This window comes from Apostichopus japonicus, chromosome 20, assembly GCF_037975245.1.
Source record: "Apostichopus japonicus isolate 1M-3 chromosome 20, ASM3797524v1, whole genome shotgun sequence".
Taxonomy (NCBI): Eukaryota; Metazoa; Echinodermata; class Holothuroidea; order Aspidochirotida; family Stichopodidae; genus Apostichopus; species Apostichopus japonicus.
The window spans coordinates 34,983,562-35,007,983 of record NC_092580.1 but is presented as its reverse complement, the minus strand read 5'-3'; the positions used below and the strand labels follow the sequence as shown (position 1 = coordinate 35,007,983).

At 34.8% G+C, this 24,422-nt stretch overlaps 1 protein-coding gene across 1 annotated transcript in view; it reads right to left on the bottom strand.

Annotated features, from left to right (window-relative positions):
• Positions 1-15,018, bottom strand: part of LOC139961606 (metabotropic glutamate receptor 3-like) — a 53,687-nt gene extending 38,669 nt beyond the window's left edge. Inside the window, exon 1 of the mRNA XM_071960928.1 lies at positions 14,891-15,018. The gene's annotated coding sequence lies outside the window, so the exon portion shown is untranslated. The remainder of the gene's footprint in view (positions 1-14,890) is intronic.
• Positions 15,019-24,422: the final 9,404 nt, after the last annotated feature.

Genomic DNA, 24,422 nt, shown 5'->3' with positions numbered 1-24,422 from the left:
CTATGAACTGTCCCAGAGGCCTTGGTCTTACGATTATTACAAATTGTTCGTTAAAGGAACCTCTTCAGTTGTTACATTATCAATCACAACAACGTCTGCTCGAAACCATACCCGTGACGTCACCCACTTACCTCGGGGAATAGATAAAGGAATGACACAATAACATGATGAAGGGTTCCTTGTATGTTTGACTGTAAAAGGGACTTTTCATAAATCTTCATTTTGACGTCCTGATTTTGATCTGAGCGCATCACAAGCATTATATTCTTGATAATAGTATGATCAAGTTTGGATATGAGATATTATTTCATGTTGATTGTATTCCTTTAAGTAACAAATTAGACGTCAACACTAATTACTGTGTCGTTTTCGCAAATGTTCACGCAGAGATGTCAGTGTCGGAATGACATCATCAGCACAGAGACACGTAGGGTTACTGCGGTACATTCTGCATTAGGATCAACAATCGAAATGGAACATCCTAAACTCATTCAATTACAATACAGGGGCTTTACAAACCAGCGTAAGCACGCCAAGGAAACTCACACAATAGTCAAGCATGCATTCCACTTGAGCGGCACGCAATGTTGTTAACACTCACAGTCTCTCGTTACCAACTTATCATCCTACAGCATTATAGAGAAAATGCAGCTAAAATATCGTTGGATTTTCAGCTGTTATTCTTGTAACGGTGGATGATGGACTTTCCATGATGGTGATCACTGTGACAGTAGCTTCCTTATGATATCACTATGACCAAAGTACTGTTCTGGCGGCATTGACAGAGATGGGACCTTGAATTGGTCCAGTATCAATTATTTCAAACAAGTTAATAATGGGAAGTTGGGAGAGAACATAGAAATAAGAACTATACAATTTAAGAAAGTGAGGTTGTAGGGAGTAAAAATAAAGTGTATAAGAAAGCATCAAATAAGCAAAGGTGACAGTGGTACAAGATAACATAAAAAACGTTTCTACTACTCAAAGTTTGAATAAAACAGAGCCATATTGTATATGAATCGGTGAGGAAGTATTCTAGAACTGGGTGTTATTGAAGAATGTCATTAATATTAGCTTGTGTAACAATGTTTAATTCATTGATATCAATATTCTTTAGTTATAATGGCCTCTTGGGACGATAGACATAATGGAACCAGCCGTTCCAGTTCCTTGGTAAAAAATCTTGAAATATCAACCGTTAATCCACGTTTTTCGACCGATATTTATTAATTTATTAATTAATTGCCGTAATTAATTATTAAATTAATGTAGTGTAATTGTGAACAAAAATGTAAATAAGTAAATACAAATGTTTCGTTTGTTTGTTTTTTTTTTGGTTGGGAGTGTTCTACTTTGTTTAAGTTTTATAGAACACTTCCTTGCACACCTGTTTTATACACATTGTCATATGTTGTTTATTGTATTTCTACCTGTCAGTTGGGGAAAAACCCAAATAAAGTTGACTTGAAAATGAATAATCCAGGTTTTTTCGGCCAATATATCAAGATTTCAGAAATCCAAGTTGATTGGTTGACAACCCTTAATTGTCAACTGAAAATCAAAATTTTTCTTGAAATTCCTATTTTTTCGGCCGATAATCGATAATTCAAGTTTTTCGGCCGATAATCTGAGATTTTCAACCAATATTCCAGCTTATACTGATAATCTAGGTTTGTCTTTGATAATCCAGGTGTTTTGACCGATAATCTAAGTTTTTTTGACCGATGAACTTGAAATATCTACTGATAGTTCAGGTTTTTGCCGATAATCCAGGTTTCTCGACCGTTAATCGAAGATTTTCCCTTGATAATCCAAATGTATCGAAAATAATTCAAAATACCAGATTAATCGTTGAAAAAGTCAGATTTTTGGTTGATAAACCTGGATTGTTGAGTTAAAGACCGGATTATCGGTCGAATATTCTAATATGGAATATCTACTTTTTGGGCATTTGGGAAGAGGCGTCTTGTTCAAAGTACCAAGCAAAACAGTACTATGTTTATATCACGTTGACAAGACAAATTTGAACACGTGATTTGAAATCACCAACTCATGACTTCTTCTTAAAATGACAAGAAATCTGATAACTAAGACTCTCAGAACTTAGTATAACTTGGCTGATTCCTTCAGTTCATTCCTAACTGATCTTAATATTTAATTTATAGATCTGTTCAGTGTGATTCTGTCACACCGTGTGAAACCCAACTTTGATTAATCAGCAGATTATTCCCATAGCATTAGCCTGCCGAGTTCCGAAATACTGAATAAATATTACAATGCTTAAATCACTCTGCAAATGACCATGGGCGGGATGGGATTAGCCAGGAATCATTACTAATTATAGATGGGATTAGCCATTAATCACTACTAATTATACATCAATTTTCGGATAAAAGAAAGGAATCTGTGTCAACCAGAATGCATAAGGTATACTTATGCTTGACTTTTTCAGAATCTTCACTGTTATCGCCTTTACTGTTGCAATCGTTCGATTCCATCATATATTTCAATTCCGAAATATGTTCACTAAAATTGCCAACTTATCATCGGAAGTAGGGACAAATGAGTCGCAATCCTTACTGAGAGCTGTTCATCACATCAATTTCTTAAATTATATTATATTTTCATCTGCATTACTGGATGCTCACAATTACGATAATGCGATTGGCTAACAAAAGTGTCCAACGTTGCAAATAGTTGAGGCGAGATAGCCTCGAGCTCATAACATTAAATGGAATTGAGAATCACTGCATGGCTTCTAACGATAGCTGAGAGATGTCAAAACAACGTATACATTAAATGGAGGTATTGAGAATCACTGCACGGCTTCCAATGATAGCTGAGAGATGTCAAAACAACGTAGACCGACTGAACGTCGAATTATTACAGGCACAAATAAACTCCTCTTGTTTACCAGTAGCTCTCCCCAGTAAAATACTAAAGAAAATGTAATAAAGCGTCGTGTAAGTATAGTAGGGACTCGGACACATATGGAAGCACCAATACATTAGTCAACATAGATTAATACTACTTATTAAGAACAACGTACCAGTATCATATTAATTTATCCATAATGCTCATTATGTACAACGTACCAGAATCATATTAATTTATCCATACTGCTCATTAGGTGAAACGTACCAGAATCATATTAATTTATCCATACTGCTCATTGGGTCTAACGCACCAGTATCATATTAATTTATCCATACTGCTCATTATGTCTAACGTACCAGTATCATATTAATTTATCCATACTGCTCATTAGGTGTAACGCACCAGTATCATATTAATTGTGTATCGATATTGCTCATAACGTACAACGTACCAGTATGATTATTTGTGTTTATCGATACTGCTCATAACGTACAACGTACCAGTATGTTACTAATTGTTTATCGATACTGCACATAACGTACAACGTACCACAGTATGTTACTAATTGTTTATCGATACTGCTCATAACGTACAACGTACCACAGTATGTTACTAATTGTTTATCGATACTGCTCATAACGTACAACGTACCACAGTATGTTACTAATTGTTTATCGATACTGCTCATAACGTACAACGTACCAGTATGTTACTAATTGTTTATCGATACTGCTCATAACGTACAACGTACCAGTATGTTACTAATTGTTTATCGATATTGCTCATAACGTACAACGTACCAGTATGTTACTAATTGTTTACCGATACTGCTCATAACGTACAACGTACCAGTATGATTATTTGTGTTTATCGATATTGCTCATAACGTACAACGTACCAGCATGTTACTAATTGTTTATCGATATTGCTCATAACGTACAACGTACCACAGTATGATACTAATTGTTTATCGATACTGCTCATAACGTACAACGTACCAGCATGTTACTAATTGTTTATCGATATTGCTCATAACGTACAACGTACCACAGTATGTTACTAATTGTTTATCGATATTGCTCATAACGTACAACGTACCAGCATGTTACTAATTGTTTATCGATACTGCTCATAACGTACAACGTACCAGTAGGTTACTAATTGTTTATCGATATTGCTCATAACGTACAACGTACCAGCATGTTACTAATTGTTTATCGATATTGCTCATAACGTACAACGTACCAGTATGTTACTAATTGTTTAACGATACTGCTCATAACGTACAACGTACCAGCATGTTACTAATTGTTTATCGATATTGCTCATAACGTACAACGTACCACAGTATGTTACTAATTGTTTATCGATACTGCTCATAACGTACAACGTACTAGTATGATTATTTGTGTTTATCGATATTGCTCATAACGTACAACGTACCACAGTATGTTACTAATTGTTTACCGATACTGCTCATAACGTACAACGTACCAGTATGTTACTAATTGTTTATAGATACTGCTCATAACGTACAACGTACCAGTATGTTACTAATTGTTTATCGATACTGCTCATAACGTACAACGTACCAGTATGTTACTAATTGCTTACCGATACTGCTCATAACGTACAACGTACCAGTATGTTACTAATTGTTTATCGATACTGCTCATAACGTACAACGTACCAGTATGTTACTAATTGTTTATCGATATTGCTCATAACGTACAACGTACCAGAATGTTACTAATTGTTTACCGATACTGCTCATAACGTACAACGTACCAGCATGTTACTAATTGTTTATAGATACTTCTCATTATGTTCAACGTACTAGTATTCTATGAGTCATGGTCATACACGGTGTTATTGCATTTACATACAGTTATATCAGCAAAAACACACTGAAAGACGAATAAGACGAGGACTGATTGGTGTTGATATCACATTAGTGAGTGTCTTGATAAAAGTAAGTGCGCTCCGAATTGAGATGTAGGCTAATTGGAGGTTCTTTTTCTCTAGGGTAAAGAATATGAAAGACTAAGAAATAAAATACTGTTTGCCAAGTTCCACTTGTTCAGTGTCCAAGCTAGCTATTAAGCAGTACAGCAATAAGAAATCATTTGCATTTTTCGTTTCCAATAGTCTGTTGGTTTCAGAAATTGTGAATGATCCAAACTGAGATTATTTAAATTTTCCAGAGAGATCCAGAGAGATCCACAGAGATCTACAGAGATCCACAGAGATCTACAGAGATCCACAGAGCTCCACAGAGCTCCACAGAGATCCACAGAGCTCCACAGATATCCACAGAGCTCCACAGAGCTCCACAGAGATCCACAGAGATCTACAGAGATCCACAGAGATCCACAGAGATCCACAGAGATCTACAGAGATCTACAGAGATCCACAGAGATCCACAGAGATCCACAGAGATCCACAGAGATCTACAGAGATCCACAGAGATCTACAGAGATCTACAGAGATCCACAGAGATCCACAGAGATCCACAGAGATCCACAGAGATCTACAGAGATCCACAGAGATCCACAGATATCCACAGAGATCCACAGAGATCCACAGAGATCCATAGAGATCCACAGAGATCCACAGAGATCTACAGAGATCTACAGAGATCCACAGAGATCCACAGAGATCCACAGAGATCTACAGAGATCCACAGAGATCTACAGATATCCACAGAGATCCACAGAGATCCACAGAGATCCACAGAGATCCATAGAGATCCACAGAGATCCACAGAGATCTACAGAGATCTACAGAGATCCACAGAGATCTACAGAGATCCACAGAGATCTACAGAGATCTACAGAGATCCACAGAGATCCACAGAGATCCACAGAGATCCACAGAGATCTACAGAGATCTACAGAGATCCACAGAGATCTACAGAGATCCACAGAGATCCACAGAGATCCACAGAGATCCACAGAGATCCATAGAGATCCACAGAGATCCACAGAGATCTACAGAGATCCACAGAGATCTACAGAGATCCACAGAGATCCACAGAGATCCACAGAGATCCACAGAGATCCACAGAGATCCACAGAGATCTACAGAGATATACAGAGATAAACAGAGATCTACAGAGATCCACAGAGATCCACAGAGATCCACAGAGATCTATAGAGATATACAGAGATCCACAGAGATCTACAGAGATCCACAGAGATCCACAGAGATCCACAGAGATCCACAGAGATATACAGAGATCCACAGAGATCCACAGAGATCCACAGAGATCCACAGAGATCCACAGAGATCCACAGAGATCTACAGAGATCCACAGAGATCCACAGAGATCCACAGAGATCCACAGAGATCCACAGAGATCTACAGAGATATACAGAGATAAACAGAGATCTACAGAGATCCACAGAGATCCACAGAGATCCACAGAGATCTACAGAGATCTACAGAGATCCACAGAGATCTACAGAGATCCACAGAGATCTACAGAGATCTACAGAGATCCACAGAGATCCACAGAGATCCACAGAGATCCACAGAGATCTACAGAGATCCACAGAGATCTACAGAGATCCACAGAGATCCACAGAGATCCACAGAGATCCACAGAGATCCATAGAGATCCACAGAGATCCACAGAGATCTACAGAGATCCACAGAGATCTACAGAGATCCACAGAGATCCACAGAGATCCACAGAGATCCACAGAGATCCACAGAGATCCACAGAGATCTACAGAGATATACAGAGATAAACAGAGATCTACAGAGATCCACAGAGATCCACAGAGATCCACAGAGATCTATAGAGATATACAGAGATCCACAGAGATCTACAGAGATCCACAGAGATCCACAGAGATCCACAGAGATCCACAGAGATATACAGAGATCCACAGAGATCCACAGAGATCCACAGAGATCCACAGAGATCCACAGAGATCCACAGAGATCCACAGAGATCCACAGAGATCTACAGAGATCCACAGAGATCCACAGAGATCTAAAGATAGCTGATTGAATAACAACACTCCATCGTAAGCCTAAATTCCTTATTCACATGAACAATTAAACAAAAGAGTGGTAATAATCGTATGGCACTACAATGTTCCCTAATCGAAACTGGCGGAAATTTTATAATTAATGTAAATCTGATTATTATTCAAAATCTGCCTCGAAATATACCTCGTTGTAAACACAAACTGGCAATTGATAACCGTAATCTCAAGTTTGTTATAAAACAGACGCGGAACGATTCTTTTGAAGACGTGTTTACCTTTGGTTATAAACAGTTATTTCAGAAATTAATGTAATAATTACTGGATGAACTAATGAACCAGTAACAACAAAATTATGTAGCAGAGACCAAACTGCGTTTGACTAGATTTATAAGTCTTATATACAGGAGAATATATTGTTGTAAGCAGCAAACTATATCAAAATATTGAGATTGCGACACAGCAAACAAGTGTGTCACCTTATGTAAATAAAATGCAATTGTGTTCAAAATTCTTACAAATATTAAATGTTGTGGCTTCATAGACGTTTGAAATAAATTAATATAAAGTTTATGGGTACGCCAAAGACTTAATGATCTCTATAACGTATTTAAAATTTAATTCAAAGAAATGTGACTAATTTGCTATTCATCTTCGTTTCGAACTTATTGTTAATATAGAATGAATAATTCATGAACACTCGTGATTCTAGTTTTGTGATAATAAATGGCTTCAGGCTTCATTCGTAGGCCTATATGAACTATGCCCAAATATAGTCAAAAATTAAACAGAACGCTCGTACGATTTTGAATACACATTTTAATACCTATAAGAGGTATTCAAGAATCATATTATAATTGACGTTTTTGTACCAATGCATTTGTTTTTGCTTTAACTTGTGTAATATATATAACAAGTGTACGGTATTTATCATACTAAAAACAGCTACAACTGGAAATCCTTGAATTGTTCTTTATCTGTGTAATACATATAACAAGTGTAGGGTATTTATCATTAAAAACAGCTACACTGGAAATCCTTGAATTGTTTTTATCTGTGTGATACATATAAGAAGTGTACGGTATTTATCATATTAAAAACAGCTACAACTGGAAACCTTGCATTGTTTTTAATCTGTGTAATACATATAACAAGTTTAGGGCATTTATCATTAAAAACAGCTACACCGGAAATCCTTGAATTGTTTTTATCTGTGTGATACATATAACAAGTGTAGGGTATTTATCATTAAAAACAGCTACACTAGAAATCCTTGAATTGTTTTTATCTGTGTGATACATATAAGAAGTGTAGGGTATTTATCATATTAAAAACAGCTACAACTGGAAATCCTTGAATTGTTTTTATCTGTGTGATACAAATAACAAGTGTAGGGTATTTATCATATTAAAAACAGCTACACTGGAAATCCTTGAATTGTTTTTATCTGTGTGATACATATAAGAAGTGTAGGGTATTTATCATATTAAAAACAGCTACACTGGAAATCCTTGAATTGTTTTTTATCTGTGTGATACATATAAGAAGTGTAGGGTATTTATCTTATTAAAAACAGCTACACTGGAAATCCTTGAATTGTTTTTATCTGTGTGATACAAATAACAAGTGTAGGGTATTTATCATATTAAAAACAGCTACACTGGAAATCCTTGAATTGTTTTTTATCTGTGTGATACATATAAGAAGTGTAGGGTATTTTTCTTATTTAAAACAGCTAGAACTGGAAATCCTTGAAATGTTTACAACGACTCGAATCGCAACAGTAATATATTTTTGTTGAAGTACCAACACGTTAGTATATGTACCAGCACATCAGTGACCACCGATTACGTCACAACTAACTCAGAAAGTATAAAAAACATATACAATAATCATACAAAACTAACAAGGTAAATGGGAATTTTAGTTTATTAAGAACGTAAAGAAAAAAGCTTACATATTGCACTATTCTTAATTACGTATTAGCATGCATATTTTATCAATTTAGCGAAACTCTTGCAGAAACACGCAACCATGTACCAATCAATGAAAGCCATTTTAATACATCATATCATTTTTAATCCTGTAGTGAACCTTTTCATCTCAACAATGAATTGCTTTATGGAGCGAGAAGAGCTCAGTGACACGAACCAGCTCGGTACAAACTAAAAGGATGGGCTTCTAACACGGATGTAAAATATATTCAGTTCTTAGTTAATAATAATAAAGCTTTCTAAATCATATTTTCTGTAAGGTAGGGGTTCAGTTTAGAGATTTGAAAAAATGCCATCATTTTGAGAAAGGAACAGGTAAAAGTGGACAATGCTAAAGTTGGGCGATAAACAGTTCCATAAATAATAAGCTATTTTCTATCATTTCGTTGTTCCGTAGAAGTAGCCATTGCCACTTGATAATATAAGTTATACACTGTGATCTATTGTCAAACGATTTGCAGTAAGTCTTCGCCTCGACCATCGATGCATCCGTTCGATGCCCATTTTACCGTTCTAGTTTTAACTTAATTGCACTAAAAGCGCATGGAATGAGTAATGGGCTCACCTGTCCCATATGATGAGAGGATCGCTAACACAAATCGATAACCAATCTGCCGTGCTACTAATGGTAAGGTTAAGCTCTTCACGACCTAGTTCAACCACAAATAACTGACTAGATATTTGCATCTAGGGCCTGCATCCATAGAAGGGTTCGGACAAAAAGAAAATCAATCATACAGGTGTGTGCGTAGAGAAAAGTTGATAGCCCCTCGACGTGCAATTAGATCATGAATTACATTGACTAGGATGGACGCCATCTCAACAAACCCTTTCTCAGTATTCATCCTCATTATAAGGGAGCTATAATATTGTATAGCTTCCTTAAAATAAGATACTTTAGAATAATATTGTAATTGCCTCACTCTCATATTTCTATGTTCTTTACTTTTTATTTCTGTTCTGAAGAAAACGATAAATGAATGATTAAATTCTCATAATTGCTGTTCTACCCTACTGCCAATTGGAATGGTATATATTAGTCCAGAGTAATTACTTTGTTGGCCAACAAATTTGACTCATGTTTATATTACAACTAACGTTGGGAATCTGCGTATTATCTAATACCATGGCAACATAAACAACACATATATTTATAAAATATAACAATGACCAGCCGGTGTTATCAATGATAACAGTGGCACATTTTAACGACTTAAAACGGTTAACTAAGTATGTTACGAGCCTGATCAACCTTGATAGAAACGGACAGTAACGATTATAAGGTTTTTGGTGTAGGTCGATATAAACGAATAGTACCGTAATGATTATAAGGTTTATGGTATAGGTCGATATAAAAGGATAGTAATGATTATAAGGTTTATGGTATAGGTTGATATCAACTGATAGTAATGATTATAAGGTTTTATGGTATAGGTTGATATCAACTGTTAGTAATGATTATAAGGTTTTATGGTATAGGTCGATATAAAAGGATAGTAATGATTATAAGGTTTATGGTATAGGTTGATATCAACTGATAGTAATGATTATAAGGTTTTATGGTATAGGTTGATATCAACTGTTAGTAATGATTATAAGGTTTTATGGTATAGGTCGATATAAAAGGATAGTAATGATTATAAGGTTTTATGGTATAGGTTGATATCAACTGATAGTAATGATTATAAGGTTTTATGGTATAGGTTGATATCAACTGATAGTAATGATTATAAGGTTTTATGGTATAGGTTGATATCAACTGATAGTAATGATTATAAGGTTTTATGGTATAGGTTGATATCAACTGATAGTAATGATTATAAGGTTTTATGGTATAGGTCGATATAAAAGGATAGTAATGATTATAAGGTTTTATGGTATAGGTTGATATCAACTGTTAGTAATGATTATAAGGTTTTATGGTATAGGTTGATATCAACTGTTAGTTATGATTATAAGGTTTATGGTATAGGTTGATATCAACTGTTAGCTATGATTATAAGGTTTATGGTATAGGTTGATATCAACTGATAGTAATGATTATAAGGTTTTATGGTATAGGTTGATATCAACTGATAGTAATGATTATAAGGTTTTATGGTATAGGTTGATATCAACTGTTAGTTATGATTATAAGGTTTATGGTATAGGTTGATATCAACTGATAGTAATGATTATAAGGTTTTATGGTATAGGTTGATATCAACTGTTAGTAATGATTATAAGGTTTTATGGTATAGGTCGATATAAAAGGATTGTAATGATTATAAGGTTTTATGGTATAGGTCGATATAAAAGGATAGTAATGATTATAAGGTTTATGGTATAGGTTGATATCAACTGATAGTAATGATTATAAGGTTTTATGGTATAGGTTGATATCAACTGATAGTAACGATTATAAGGTTTTATGGTATAGGTTGATATCAACTGATAGTAATGATTATAAGGTTTTTGGTGTAGGTCGATATAAACGGATAGTAATGATTATAAGGTTTTATGGTATAGGTTGATATCAACTGTTAGTAATGATTATAAGGTTTTATGGTATAGGTTGATATCAACTGTTAGTTATGATTATAAGGTTTATGGTATAGGTTGATATCAACTGATAGTAATGATTATAAGGTTTTATGGTATAGGTTGATATCAACTGTTAGTAATGATTATAAGGTTTTATGGTATAGGTTGATATCAACTGTTAGTTATGATTATAAGGTTTATGGTATAGGTTGATATCAACTGATAGTAATGATTATAAGGTTTTATGGTATAGGTTGATATCAACTGTTAGTAATGATTATAAGGTTTTATGGTATAGGTCGATATAAAAGGATTGTAATGATTATAAGGTTTTATGGTATAGGTCGATATAAAAGGATAGTAATGATTATAAGGTTTATGGTATAGGTTGATATCAACTGATAGTAATGATTATAAGGTTTTATGGTATAGGTTGATATCAACTGATAGTAACGATTATAAGGTTTTATGGTATAGGTTGATATCAACTGATAGTAATGATTATAAGGTTTTTGGTGTAGGTCGATATAAACGGATAGTAATGATTATAAGGTTTTATGGTATAGGTTGATATCAACTGTTAGTAATGATTATAAGGTTTTATGGTATAGGTTGATATCAACTGTTAGTTATGATTATAAGGTTTATGGTATAGGTTGATATCAACTGATAGTAATGATTATAAGGTTTTATGGTATAGGTTGATATCAACTGTTAGTAATGATTATAAGGTTTTATGGTATAGGTCGATATAAAAGGATAGTAATGATTATAAGGTTTTTGGTGTAGGTCGATATAAGCGGATAGTAATGATTATAAGGTTTTATGGTATAGGTTGATATCAACTGTTAGTAATGATTATAAGGTTTTATGGTATAGGTCGATATAAAAGGATAGTAATGATTATAAGGTTTTTGGTATAGGTTGATATCAACTGATAGTAATGATTATAAGGTTTTATGGTATAGGTTGATATCAACTGTTAGTTATGATTATAAGGTTTATGGTATAGGTTGATATCAACTGATAGTAATGATTATAAGGTTTTATGGTATTGGTTGATATCAACTGTTAGTAATGATTATAAGGTTTTATGGTATAGGTTGATATCAACTGTTAGCTATGATTATAAGGTTTATGGTTACCGGTCGATATAAACGGATAGTAATGATTATAAGTGTTATGGTATAGGTAGATTCATAGTTAATAACAACTTACAAACTCTTATCTTTGTATGTTATAACATTAATTGTTCTATGACACATATGTATATATTGTTACGTTTAACGCAAACGCTATAACGTTGGATGGTTTACAGTTTAGAATCACAACAGCAATGGGCCTATTGACATCTAATCATATCATAACGTTGACCAGCGTTCGGTTTAGTTGTGTGCTTCAGCAAACTTCGGAAGAAATGCCATGACGACCGTATCCTTTCCCCCATATATAGGCCTAGATATTTTGAATGAATTAACGAGTGATATCACACTAAAACATCTTCCATATTTTAATCTTCTAAAGTTAATATCCTTAAATAATTCACAAATGGAAAGCAGACCTAAAGTAAGAAATGCTACGTGACATGTTTCTACCAGATTATCATTCTACACTTAAGCCAGCAGAGTTGACTTCAAAGAACCGTGCAAACACTGGTTTCACTGCTATACGTATATATATATATAACAGCGCAATGTTGGATAATGGTTACTCATCTTTAATTACCAACAAGATATTGAGACAGCTGCAAATCAACGGAATAAAATATGTAAAACTGGTTCCAGCTAACAAGATTTTAATTGATTTGGTGTGTGCGGTTCAGCAACGATACTTTGCGTTAATAGTTATTCTATTCAAAAATGTGTTGAGTGCAATCTATAATAATATCCGAGCAAAACTGTTACATGCGTGAAGAAAATTAGCAATAGAAATATGCTGATGAATAACGCAAGGTAAAAGGCTTTAGTGAAGATCTTTCGATCAAGGATAGCATGACGAATGAGTATGGATCTCCGTCTGTGTGCCATGTTAGACAAGCAGAAACAGAATTTAAGAGGGAATTGATGACTCTTTGCGACCCTGTATACTATATCCAGGGTGTTCACTTCAGGTCTTAATATCTTAGAGAAATAGAATTTCAATGTTTAGGCAACTATTCGGGTATGACGTGTGGCTACCTAATATTCAACCCAGTCACAAGAGAAAGACGGAAATATTGCCCTGCCATTTGATGATGCAATTAAGACCATGACGTCATCCGAAGCTAAATTAGGGCGTCCTTGTATGTACATGAGACTGTTATAACTTACATCCATAGACGCTTGCACACTGATATTGCTCTATTTGTGTGAAGTAAAGTTGAACATTGTAACAAGTTTATTGTCTTTAGATTGCGGTAGTTTACTTCAATACTTTTTATTCTTAAATCCTGAAGCGCAGGATTGCTTTCCGTTAGAATCTCCCCATCTGGTTTGTGATTTGCTATAGTGGAGCTAGCACCAAATAGGTCCTCTATTGGGTAAAATATGAGGAGTGCTAAGGATCTGCCATTTCCCTCAACTGACGTTAAAACAGATTGCAAATTAAAGTAAATAGATTCATTCTCATGACCCTACCGAGTCCAGCTTGCACAATATGTCCTTAGTAAACTGTTCTTGTGGAGCTCGCCTCAGATCCAAGGCGTAATTTATATATAGTATTGTACATAAGTGTATGTCATGGTTATGCTTCTCGCTGCCATCTAAAATGCTAAACGTATAGTTGTCTATGCTAAACGTATAGTCGTCTATTTCTGTCTCCAGCTGACAATACCCTTCTACTGATTCTATATGTGTTGAGCAGACAGTTTATACACATTACATTGATTCAAAACCTTCGGTAGGTCTAACTCATTCAACATTCGTACCTTCCAAGCGCCTATTATTTTGTATCAGACCAGTATTTCAGCTGTATATGGCCAGTACGTTACTCTACTGGGTATACCCGGTGCACTGCAACAGTACGTGCATGGCCTAAGGTCACACTTCTCTACACTACGACATGTATAAGGCCTATATATGAATGTCAGTTATTCTAAAATACCTAATGTAATACATGATTGCCTTGATTTTCATGTTATTGACTCTAGGGCGATGATTCAAACATTCCATTGTTTCCATTTTCCATAGCAAATATTTGACATGTATTTATTATATGCACCAAAAATATTGTTACATATTGAACACTTTGATAAATAAATTCACAACAAAATAATAATAATGCAGCATGTAGTCGGTTTGATGGAGACAACACACCATTGTATCTCAGTCTTGCACTATCTCATAGTAACAGCAAGATTCCTAAGCCGCTTTATATACATTACTTTTAATACAGTCGATTCTATCTTTTGTACTTTTCTAAAGTTTCCCCTTTTCTAATAGTTTCCACACAAAAAGAGAACATATTTTAAGCGAATATTCAGAGAAGAATCCCACAATACATTATTAATGTTATGACACCTACCTGTATTTTAGTATAGACAGTACAGATTTAATTCCCTTTGATAACGGCGTTCCTTACTATGCGTCCACTTCGAAAGCAGAAATATTTGAAATTGAAGGAACGAAGCGAGAAGCTGCAGTGGAGTGAGTTTCAATAACTGGCAGCTGTTTAATGCTCGGTTTCATACACAACTTTTTAGGCATGCTCTATGATTGGTGAATATACGAGCACGTTGCCATCATGTTTATTGATGAATTCATTATTCTTTCATTGGAAACGTCATACGTGTTGTGTGTATTGTGTGGATGTTAATGTTGGAGCCTGAGAGGCAGAATGGGGAGGTCTAGGTGGGAGGGAAGGAGGGAGGAGGGGAAACGGGTGTTGTATAGATACCGGAAGCATACCATTGTACAGGCCAATATAATTGTCCATAGTTTGATGACCCAAGGACAGGGTTATAGCCACGCCGGCCGGCGGCGGCCGGTGGTAACCGCCACTCACGCCTGCCGGCCGGCATTGGAAGTGAATAAACAGTCCACTGGCCGGCACAAAAAAATAGTAAAATGCTTGTGAAATACAACAAAAGTAACAAATTTATCTTTCCCTTGCCGTAAAACATGATAATAACGTCACCTTTTTCTGTTATTTACCAATTGTAAATCTGAAAAGTAGCAAAAATCACCCTTAAGCGGGCCCCTGGACCCCCGGCCGTGAGATGCGAGAGCTTCGCTCGCTACGCTTCGCAAATTTATTTAACCAGCACTCACAATCTCCTAGCTATAACCCTGCCCAAGGAGATTAATAGAAAAGATTAACTGGAGATTTTTACCGTTTATAAGGGACACCCGTATCTCCCTTAGTAGCAGTGCAATAATCATATTTGCTTATTGATAAACGTGTACGTCTATATCGGGGTTAATATCATTTTTAATTTCAGAACTACATTAACCAAAAAAAGTCAAAATAGCCCTATGACTACAGCAATAATAAGAAAGTCCCGTGATTGTGATATCACTAAATGCTTGTTGTTAATCCCGTCATTGTCATATCACTAAATAATTGTTGTAAATCCCGTGATTGTGATATCACTAAATAATCGTTGCAAAGCCAGTCATTATGTTATCACTAAATAATTGTTGAAACTCCCGTGATTGTGATATCACTAAATAATCGTTGTAAATCCCGTCATTGTCATATCACTAAATAATTGTTGTAAAGCAGGTCATTATGTTATCACTAAATAATTGTTGAAACTCCCGTGATTGTGATATCACTAAATAATTGTTGTTAATCCCGTCATTGTCATATCACTAAATAATTGTTGTAAAGCAGGTCATTATGTTACCACTAAATAATTGTTGTAAATCCCGTGATTGTGATATCACTAAATAATCGTTGCAAAGCCAGTCATTATGTTATCACTAAATAATTGTTGAAACTCCCGTGATTGTGATATCACTAAATAATTGTTGTAAATCCCGTCATTGTCATATCACTAAATAATTGTTGTAAAGCCAGTCATTATGTTACCACTAAATAATTGTTGTAAATCCCGTGATTGTGATATCACTAAATAAATGGTGTAAAGCCAGTCATTATGTTATCACTAAACAATTGTTATAAAGCCAGTCATTATGTTACTACATTAATTACAATAAAATCCGGTCATCATCATATCACTCTAGAAATTATAATATAAATGTTGTCATTATGACATCACTCCAGAAGTTTTTGGAAACATTCCTTCATAACGTGTTCACAACAGTTATTGATATAAAACTCCGTTATATCGACTTCACTCTATAAATTATAATGTAAGTCCCGTCATAATGTTATTACTAGAATATTGTAATAAATTCCCAACATAATGACATAACTCCAAAAATTGCTAGAACATTTGGTCATAATGTTATCACTACAGTAAGTTTGATAAAATCTAATCATAATTGACATCACTTCACATTAATTGTGATTAAATCCCGATATAATAACATCACTACATTAATTGAAAAACAATGACATCACTCCATTAATTGTGATATCACTACAACAGTGAAAATAAAAAGCCCTCAAAACAAGATCACTATGTTGAGTACTTTATTAAGGTATACATTTCTGAGGATTGCAGATGTTGTCGTCTAAATAATTTAAGTGCGCACAGGTAATAATTGTAAGAAGATGTAATATAAATATACTAATGCCATTTAAACTCCATTTTAATACTTTAGTCAGACATAGTCCTATACTGCCAACAATGTAGGTTGATGTTTTTGCAGCCGTGTACAATCCGCCAAGGACAAAGCACGGGAAATCATTCATTTGTTGGTAGCTTAAATATTGGAAATAGCTTGAGCGCGAACGGTTACTGTTCATCAATTATAATCATTGAGCTAAGACAGAGAAATGAAATTGAACGTTTGATGTTGATAGCCTATTGCATGTGTAGTGATAATGTAAACATGTGTGTTAATAGCCTACTGCATGTGTAGTGATCATGATAACATAGGTATTGGTAGTCTGTATACTGCATGTGTAGTGATCATGATAACATAGGTGTTGGTAGTCTATATACTGCATGTGTAGTGATCATGATAACATAGGTGTTGGTAGTCTACTGCATGTGTAGTGATCCTGATAACATAGGTGTTGGTAGTCTACTGCATATGTAGTGATCATGATAACATAGGTGTTGGTAGTCTATATACTGCATGTGTAGTGATCATGATAACATAGGTGTTGGTAGTCTACTGCATGTGTAGTGATCCTGATAACATAGGTGTTGGTAGTCTACTGCATGTGTAGTGATCCTGGTAACATAGGTGTTGGTAGTCTATATACTGCATGTGTAGTGATCATGATAACATAGGTGTTGGTAGTCTACTGCATGTGTAGTGATCCTGATAACATAGGTGTTGGTAGTCTACTGCATATGTAGTGATCATGATAACATAGGTGTTGGTAGTCTACTGCATGTGTAGTGATCCTGATAACATAGGTGTTGGTAGTCTACTGCATATGTAGTGATCCTGATAACATAGGTGTTGGTAGTCTACTGCATGTGTAGTGATCCTGATAACATAGGTGTTGGTAGTCTATATACTGCATGTGTAGTGATCATGATAACATAGGTGTTGGTAGTCTACTGCATGTGTAGTGATCCTGATAACATAGGTGTTGGTAGTCTACTGCATATGTAGTGATCATGATAACATAGGTGTTGGTAGTCTACTGCATGTGTAGTGATCCTGATAACATAGGTATTGGTAGTCTGTATACTGCATGTGTAGTGATCATGATAACATAGGTGTTGGTAGTCTATTGCATGTGTAGTGATCCTGATAACATAGGTGTTGGTAGTCTATATACTGCATGTGTAGTGATCCTGATAACATAGGTGTTGGTAGTCTACTGCATGTGTAGTGATCATGATAACATAGGTGTTGGTAGTCTATATACTGCATGTGCAGTGGTCATGATAACATAGGTGTTGGTAGTCTATATACTGCATGTGTAGTGATCATGATAACATAGGTGTTGGTAGTCTATATACTGCATGTGTAGTGATCATGATAACATAGGTGTTGGTAGTCTACTGCATGTGTAGTGATCATGATAACATAGGTGTTGGTAGTCTACTACATGTGTAGTGATCCTGATAACATAGGTATTTTAGTCTGCTGCAGTGATCATTTAAAATTCGTGTTGGAATCGTAACGCATGATTATTGATCTTGTGTATATTTGTGTTGGTAGCTTACAATATGAGGACTAAACTTGTAAGACATTGATGCTGGTTAGCCTACTAACGCATGAGTATTGATCTTCAAACGCATAAGGCATCCGTATATTGACCATTATTTCTCTAATTTTAGTAGCTTAATTAATGCATGAGTAGCGATCATTTAAACACTAATGTAGGTAGCCTTCTACGTGCATAATGACCATTTAATACTCGCTTTTAATACTTGTTTTAAGCCTAACGCATGCGTAGTAGTAATTCATACATTGATGTCATTAGCTTAATGACGGTAGTAAAATAAATCAAGTGACACTATATTTCACCAAACGATATTAGACAGGAAATAAGTTTCAGCTTTTTGAAGTTTTTTAAAGTTCTGATCTGTGACGATTATTCTTTAAACGAAAACAATCTTTCTCTTGTTGCTAAGACGATACAGCACAGATGGCAATTCCACAACCTTCAGATATTTGTTTTGAAAGTCTCTCCTTCTGCCGAATGTCCCCAGACACTTGTTTAAGAATCTGAATCCATCATCACTAATATTCCTCATTTCCTTAAACACAAAGCACATTATGATTGTTCACTCAACTGAAACTTTTACTGATGATTAATCTACTGAAAGTGTTTTGTATCAATGCTGATGTTTACTGTTTGTCTCGGTAATTGATTAAAGGTTACTCGAGAATTATGTTTATCAAAAAGTAATACTAGAACAAAATACTCTCAGTTTGTATGAACCGAATAAATTTTACCAACTGGTTGAAAACAACTCAACGCGAGTTAAATTTTGCCCTGAAACGAACGTAGTGAAAGGTTTCTGTAAGACGAAGAACTGGTGTTCGTGATAATGATCGCCCAATGCGTGAAACAACTACTAGTGTTCCACTAGTCTCAACTATATATATATATATATATATATATATATATATATATATATATATATATATATATATATATATATATAGATATATATATAGATATAGATATAGATATAGATATATATATATATATATATAGATATAGATATAGATATATATATATATATATATATATATATATATATATATATATATATATATATATTATTTTGAAATCGTAGTGAGTTGGAAAATCCAGAACAGTGAAAAAACTTCCAGTCTCCACAGGGATTCCAACCCGAGCCTCCCGCTTTATATGCGTACACCCTAACCACTAGGCTATTGACGCTTTAGGATTTAGGCTTTAGGATTCACAAATGATTTCGAGTTGGTCAGTATCATGTTTGATCTCTAGAGTAAGGCAAAATATTTCACCAAAACAGAACTATTATTGTTCAATACAGGTGGCAAAAGCCTGCAGTGGAAATTACGACCTTCCTTATTGGTTTCAACCCCAGGTCATACAAGCAGCGTCCATAGCCTAGTGGTTAGGGTGTCCGAATATAAAGCGGGAGGCCCTGGTTAGAAGCCTGGTGGAGGCTGGAAGTTTATTTACTATTCTGTAATTTCCAACTCCTTAAAATTTCAACACCGGTAAAACAGCACAATGAAAGTTGCAAAAGGAAAATACAAGCCCGTATATCTACACGACGTCCTACATGACATATTTATCAATGGTTTCTTGTAAGATATAATTTCTATCAGCTTATATTAGTTATCTGCAAACAACTGTACTGCCACGTTCAAGACAGGGCATTGCCGTCATGTGAAAACTAAACGTACTTGTCAAATTTACTCATCTTTATATTACTCAGGATAAAGTAAACTAAGCGTAGGTATTTCTTAGAGGTGATTTGAAAATAGCGAACCTCTCTTGTTTACTATGACTTAAGCAGGAATCATTTGCGTTGTACAGACCACTGTCGAATTCACATGTCTATCACTAAACATAGGCCTTTAGTAAGGAACTCACATATCTATGGATCCACAATCAGTTCATCTTACTCTCTTTAATAAGAATATAACACTACACGCCTGACATAAATTATTTACAGCTTCTCTATCTACTTTGCTTCTTTTTATAGATACAAAGACGTATCAACATTTATGGAAAAGTAGTGTTGCTATAGCAACCTGAATGTATCTTTGTGTTAATGCAAGTTTGCAAAGATAGTACTCTGTATGCAGGGAGCCCTGGTTTGACAAATTTGATAATCACATTTCTCGTGACTTTATAGAACCCTTTGCTTTTCAGTTCGTGTAGATTTATTTTCAACATTTCTCAGTCAACGAGAAAAATGTTGAACTTCATGAGGATGAGTTTTATAAGACTCTGACGTGCGTAATTCTGTGCATAATCTTAAAGACAATTTATAACAGAAGTTAAATAGAATTCTTTTGGATAAACATAATCACTGTATATATTAAATCTTTTATTGATATATCACATACGATAACATATTTTCCACACGTATTAATTATTTACATGCTCGAGATGGACATTGCAATGATAATTAAAGGGAAATAACTCATAATTAACTACTTCATGATGTAATGGTTTAATACATAGACACGTCGAATTCAATAGAACCTAGATTCGCGATCAATTAACTTGTGACAAGAATCGTTGTCATGCCAATGCGATTATCTATTTAACAGAAAATACAAAACCATCCACATTGCATGCGAACCGAATATAGAAAATATCGGCAAAGGAATACAGCGAAAGATAAGTTTGTTACAATTCGAAAGTGCGTGTAAACCTATCAGAGGATGTCTGTGGTATCCAAGCGATATTATCTTTGAAATATATTGTGCCGCCTTTGACCACGCAGCAGAGAGACCTTTGAAAGTACAATCTGCAGCACATCGTTATTACGGCTTTCATTTCACACTCCTATACACCTTCTTCTTTGTGACACATATCATGTATATATTGGTTAGCCAGGTCGAAGGCTGCTTGCGTTTGACCAATAATTTCTGTCTTGACCGTAAAGGCATACGAGTCTGTCCTAATTGAACCGTTTTTAATCGCTTTTCGGGTGCATGGCTCTGTTCTTAATCCAATACGATTGGTTCCCCCTAGTATTGGAATCCACAAAATACCTATTGAAATCTAGTTTAATTAGCATTCCACTCCACTGAAAATTCTTACTTGTGATTCAATACTAATTTCGTTAAGATGTATTTTTAACCACTTGATTTGTGACTGACGTCGCAGGAAATTGTTGCTCCATTCCTAAGCTTATTGAGACAAGGCATTCAGTCTGTTAGGATACCCTTCTGTCAGTGGTAGATGGAGTTTTAATTGCATTTAAGAAATTGCGTTCTTCACGTTAATTCAACCGATTTGTACCTCAACAATAACTTGGTCCAGATTGGAAGAGGGCACTGGAGCAAAAGAGAGAGCTATATCAATTGAAAAAAAGAACAAATCTAACACGAACCCCTAAAATTCGGAGATTCCCCGGGGCTTGAAATGTGTTCTTCACTGATCTTGCTCATGAAATGCTATTTCTGCGCGAAGACCAGAAGCTTCGGGTATGAACTTTCAAAGCAAAAGCGGAAATCGATTTTTTGAACAATCTAGTAGACCGCAAAACGTGTAGCGTTCTGAACAAATGTTACATGAAAGATTCTTCAGAGAGATGTCAATACTTTCAGTACAACAAATGTATATAGATAACCAGTGAACAAATATACAAAACTTACGGCTGTTATTGTAAGTTTTTGGTATTACGTATACACAATAATAAATAGATAATGTTATACAAATGTTATACAGAGATGCCAATAGAATATGGATATTGCTATCTTGAAATGAATTAGAATATTTACATTGGAATAACATTCTCATATAGTGGATATCTGAATAAGAAATTAGTTTTAAATAAATTCATTTGCATCCGTATTGGCACGGTTTTTCTGTAAGCAAATCAGCTGAGGTAAATTGAAAGTAAGATTTGAATTCAAAGAAAAATCTCCGCATTCTTTTCAACTTTCAAGATGTATATGATGACGTAACAGATAGGATACATTGTCTCATTTAATCAAGGAAATATTGTTTAATTAAGTAAAGTTACTCTTGACATAACATGATCATCGCTGCTTTAATCATGATAACCTACTTCATGTCCTTTCCAATCATTTGCCATCCTTTGCGAGTCGGTTTCTTACATCCATCGTCTTAGGCTGCATCCTTGTTCTTATTTTGTACTTTTCTTCTTGTAAAATAAAATTTTGTGGAGCTTACGTAAATCTCAGTCTCTTTGTATTGCCATTGTTGGATTTATGTAAAGTACTTAGTAATGCTTTTAAAAGCAAGATGATTTCAGCTTTCCGTTTTGTGCATAATTCGCTGTCGCAGAACTCTTATGGATGCGCATTATGTGAGAAGCTCCATTTATGGTTGTAATCACTCAAGTATAAGGTCGTCTGTTTTATTCATGCGTCATACGTAGTGTGTATGATGTGTAAGCTTGCAAGCATGTAAACACGATTGAAACATCATTGTGGGAAGTTCTTGTTGTGAGTATAAGAAAGGTTCATACAATGCATTATAGTTCTCATTGATATATAGGAAGGTTTTGTTTTGCCTCGCACTAAATGGGGGCTTTGCAGAGTGAAGTTAAACGTTGGTCCTGAGGGGCGTAGTTGCGTCTTCGGAGACAAGCAAAAGAAAGGTTCCCATATTTATCAGTATCTGTTACTATTTGTGAAGCTATCACATACACAATGTACAGGCAATCAATATACCATGTTAAGTGTAAATATTTCGATTCATCTAAGCGATATCAGCATTGCATACAGATGACTTTATACAATTTGCAAATGTTTACGTATGTTGATCTGATTGTCGTGGCAAACTATAGAGGGCGTGACGTCATAGGTTATAGCATTCATATTACCGCAGTATTGATTGTAATTGCGACAAATAACGATTGCATTGATACACAGTTTTACATGAAATATGTATGCGATTTTACATTAATACACTATCACTGTGTATGATCGCATGTTTCATACTATTTAATAAAATATAATTAGATTGGCTACATTCTACTCTATTAATATACGTACTACATCTTTTAAAACGCACATTATGTGCAGAGCCTAATACTATGTTACCATTAAATATGTGCTGATTTGTTCTACCAAGTTACTCTAATATCTATGAACGTACAGCAAAAAGTTTGCAGACACTTGGCCACAAATTTTCTTCATTGCTACACCGAAACACGTATAGTTTCCACCAAATCATATTTCACGTTTAGTTTCACCTTCATGCATTAATATGAAGCTTATGACAAGTGATGTTGCTGCAAGCGATATGCGAAACTAATTTACATCATCGGGATTATCCTTGACATATCAGCCGTTTCCTTCTTGATAACTCTGTCATTACTGTATATATTCGGCGATATGGAAACGAATCAGATTTGCTGATACAATGAACACATCAATACAATATGATGTCAAAAGTTATCAGGCAAAAAACGTATAACGTTTAGCCTTCAAAAGATTAAGGAATGGAAGTATCAAACTATATTTTGATTAATGGGAACAAATCAGCGTTTTCATTGGTTTTCTGAAGTACGATAAATGTTTGAAGAAGCAACGGTGATCAAAGTAATATAACCTATAAGTTAATCTACGTAGGTTGAAGGACACGCTAAATATCGAATATCTGGGATTATTTTATAGTTTGTAAATAACATTTCTCATCTAAAGAACCACTTTGAAAACAAATATATATAGGTGTGTAGGACCCAACTTTCGAAGTCAAACTACGAATACTCTGTTTTCCTGTTTGTTACATTCTTGTGAAACAAACACCCCTTTAAACTGGTGTCGTATAATTAGCAAACAGTGACAGGATATTCTGTTTCGCACTT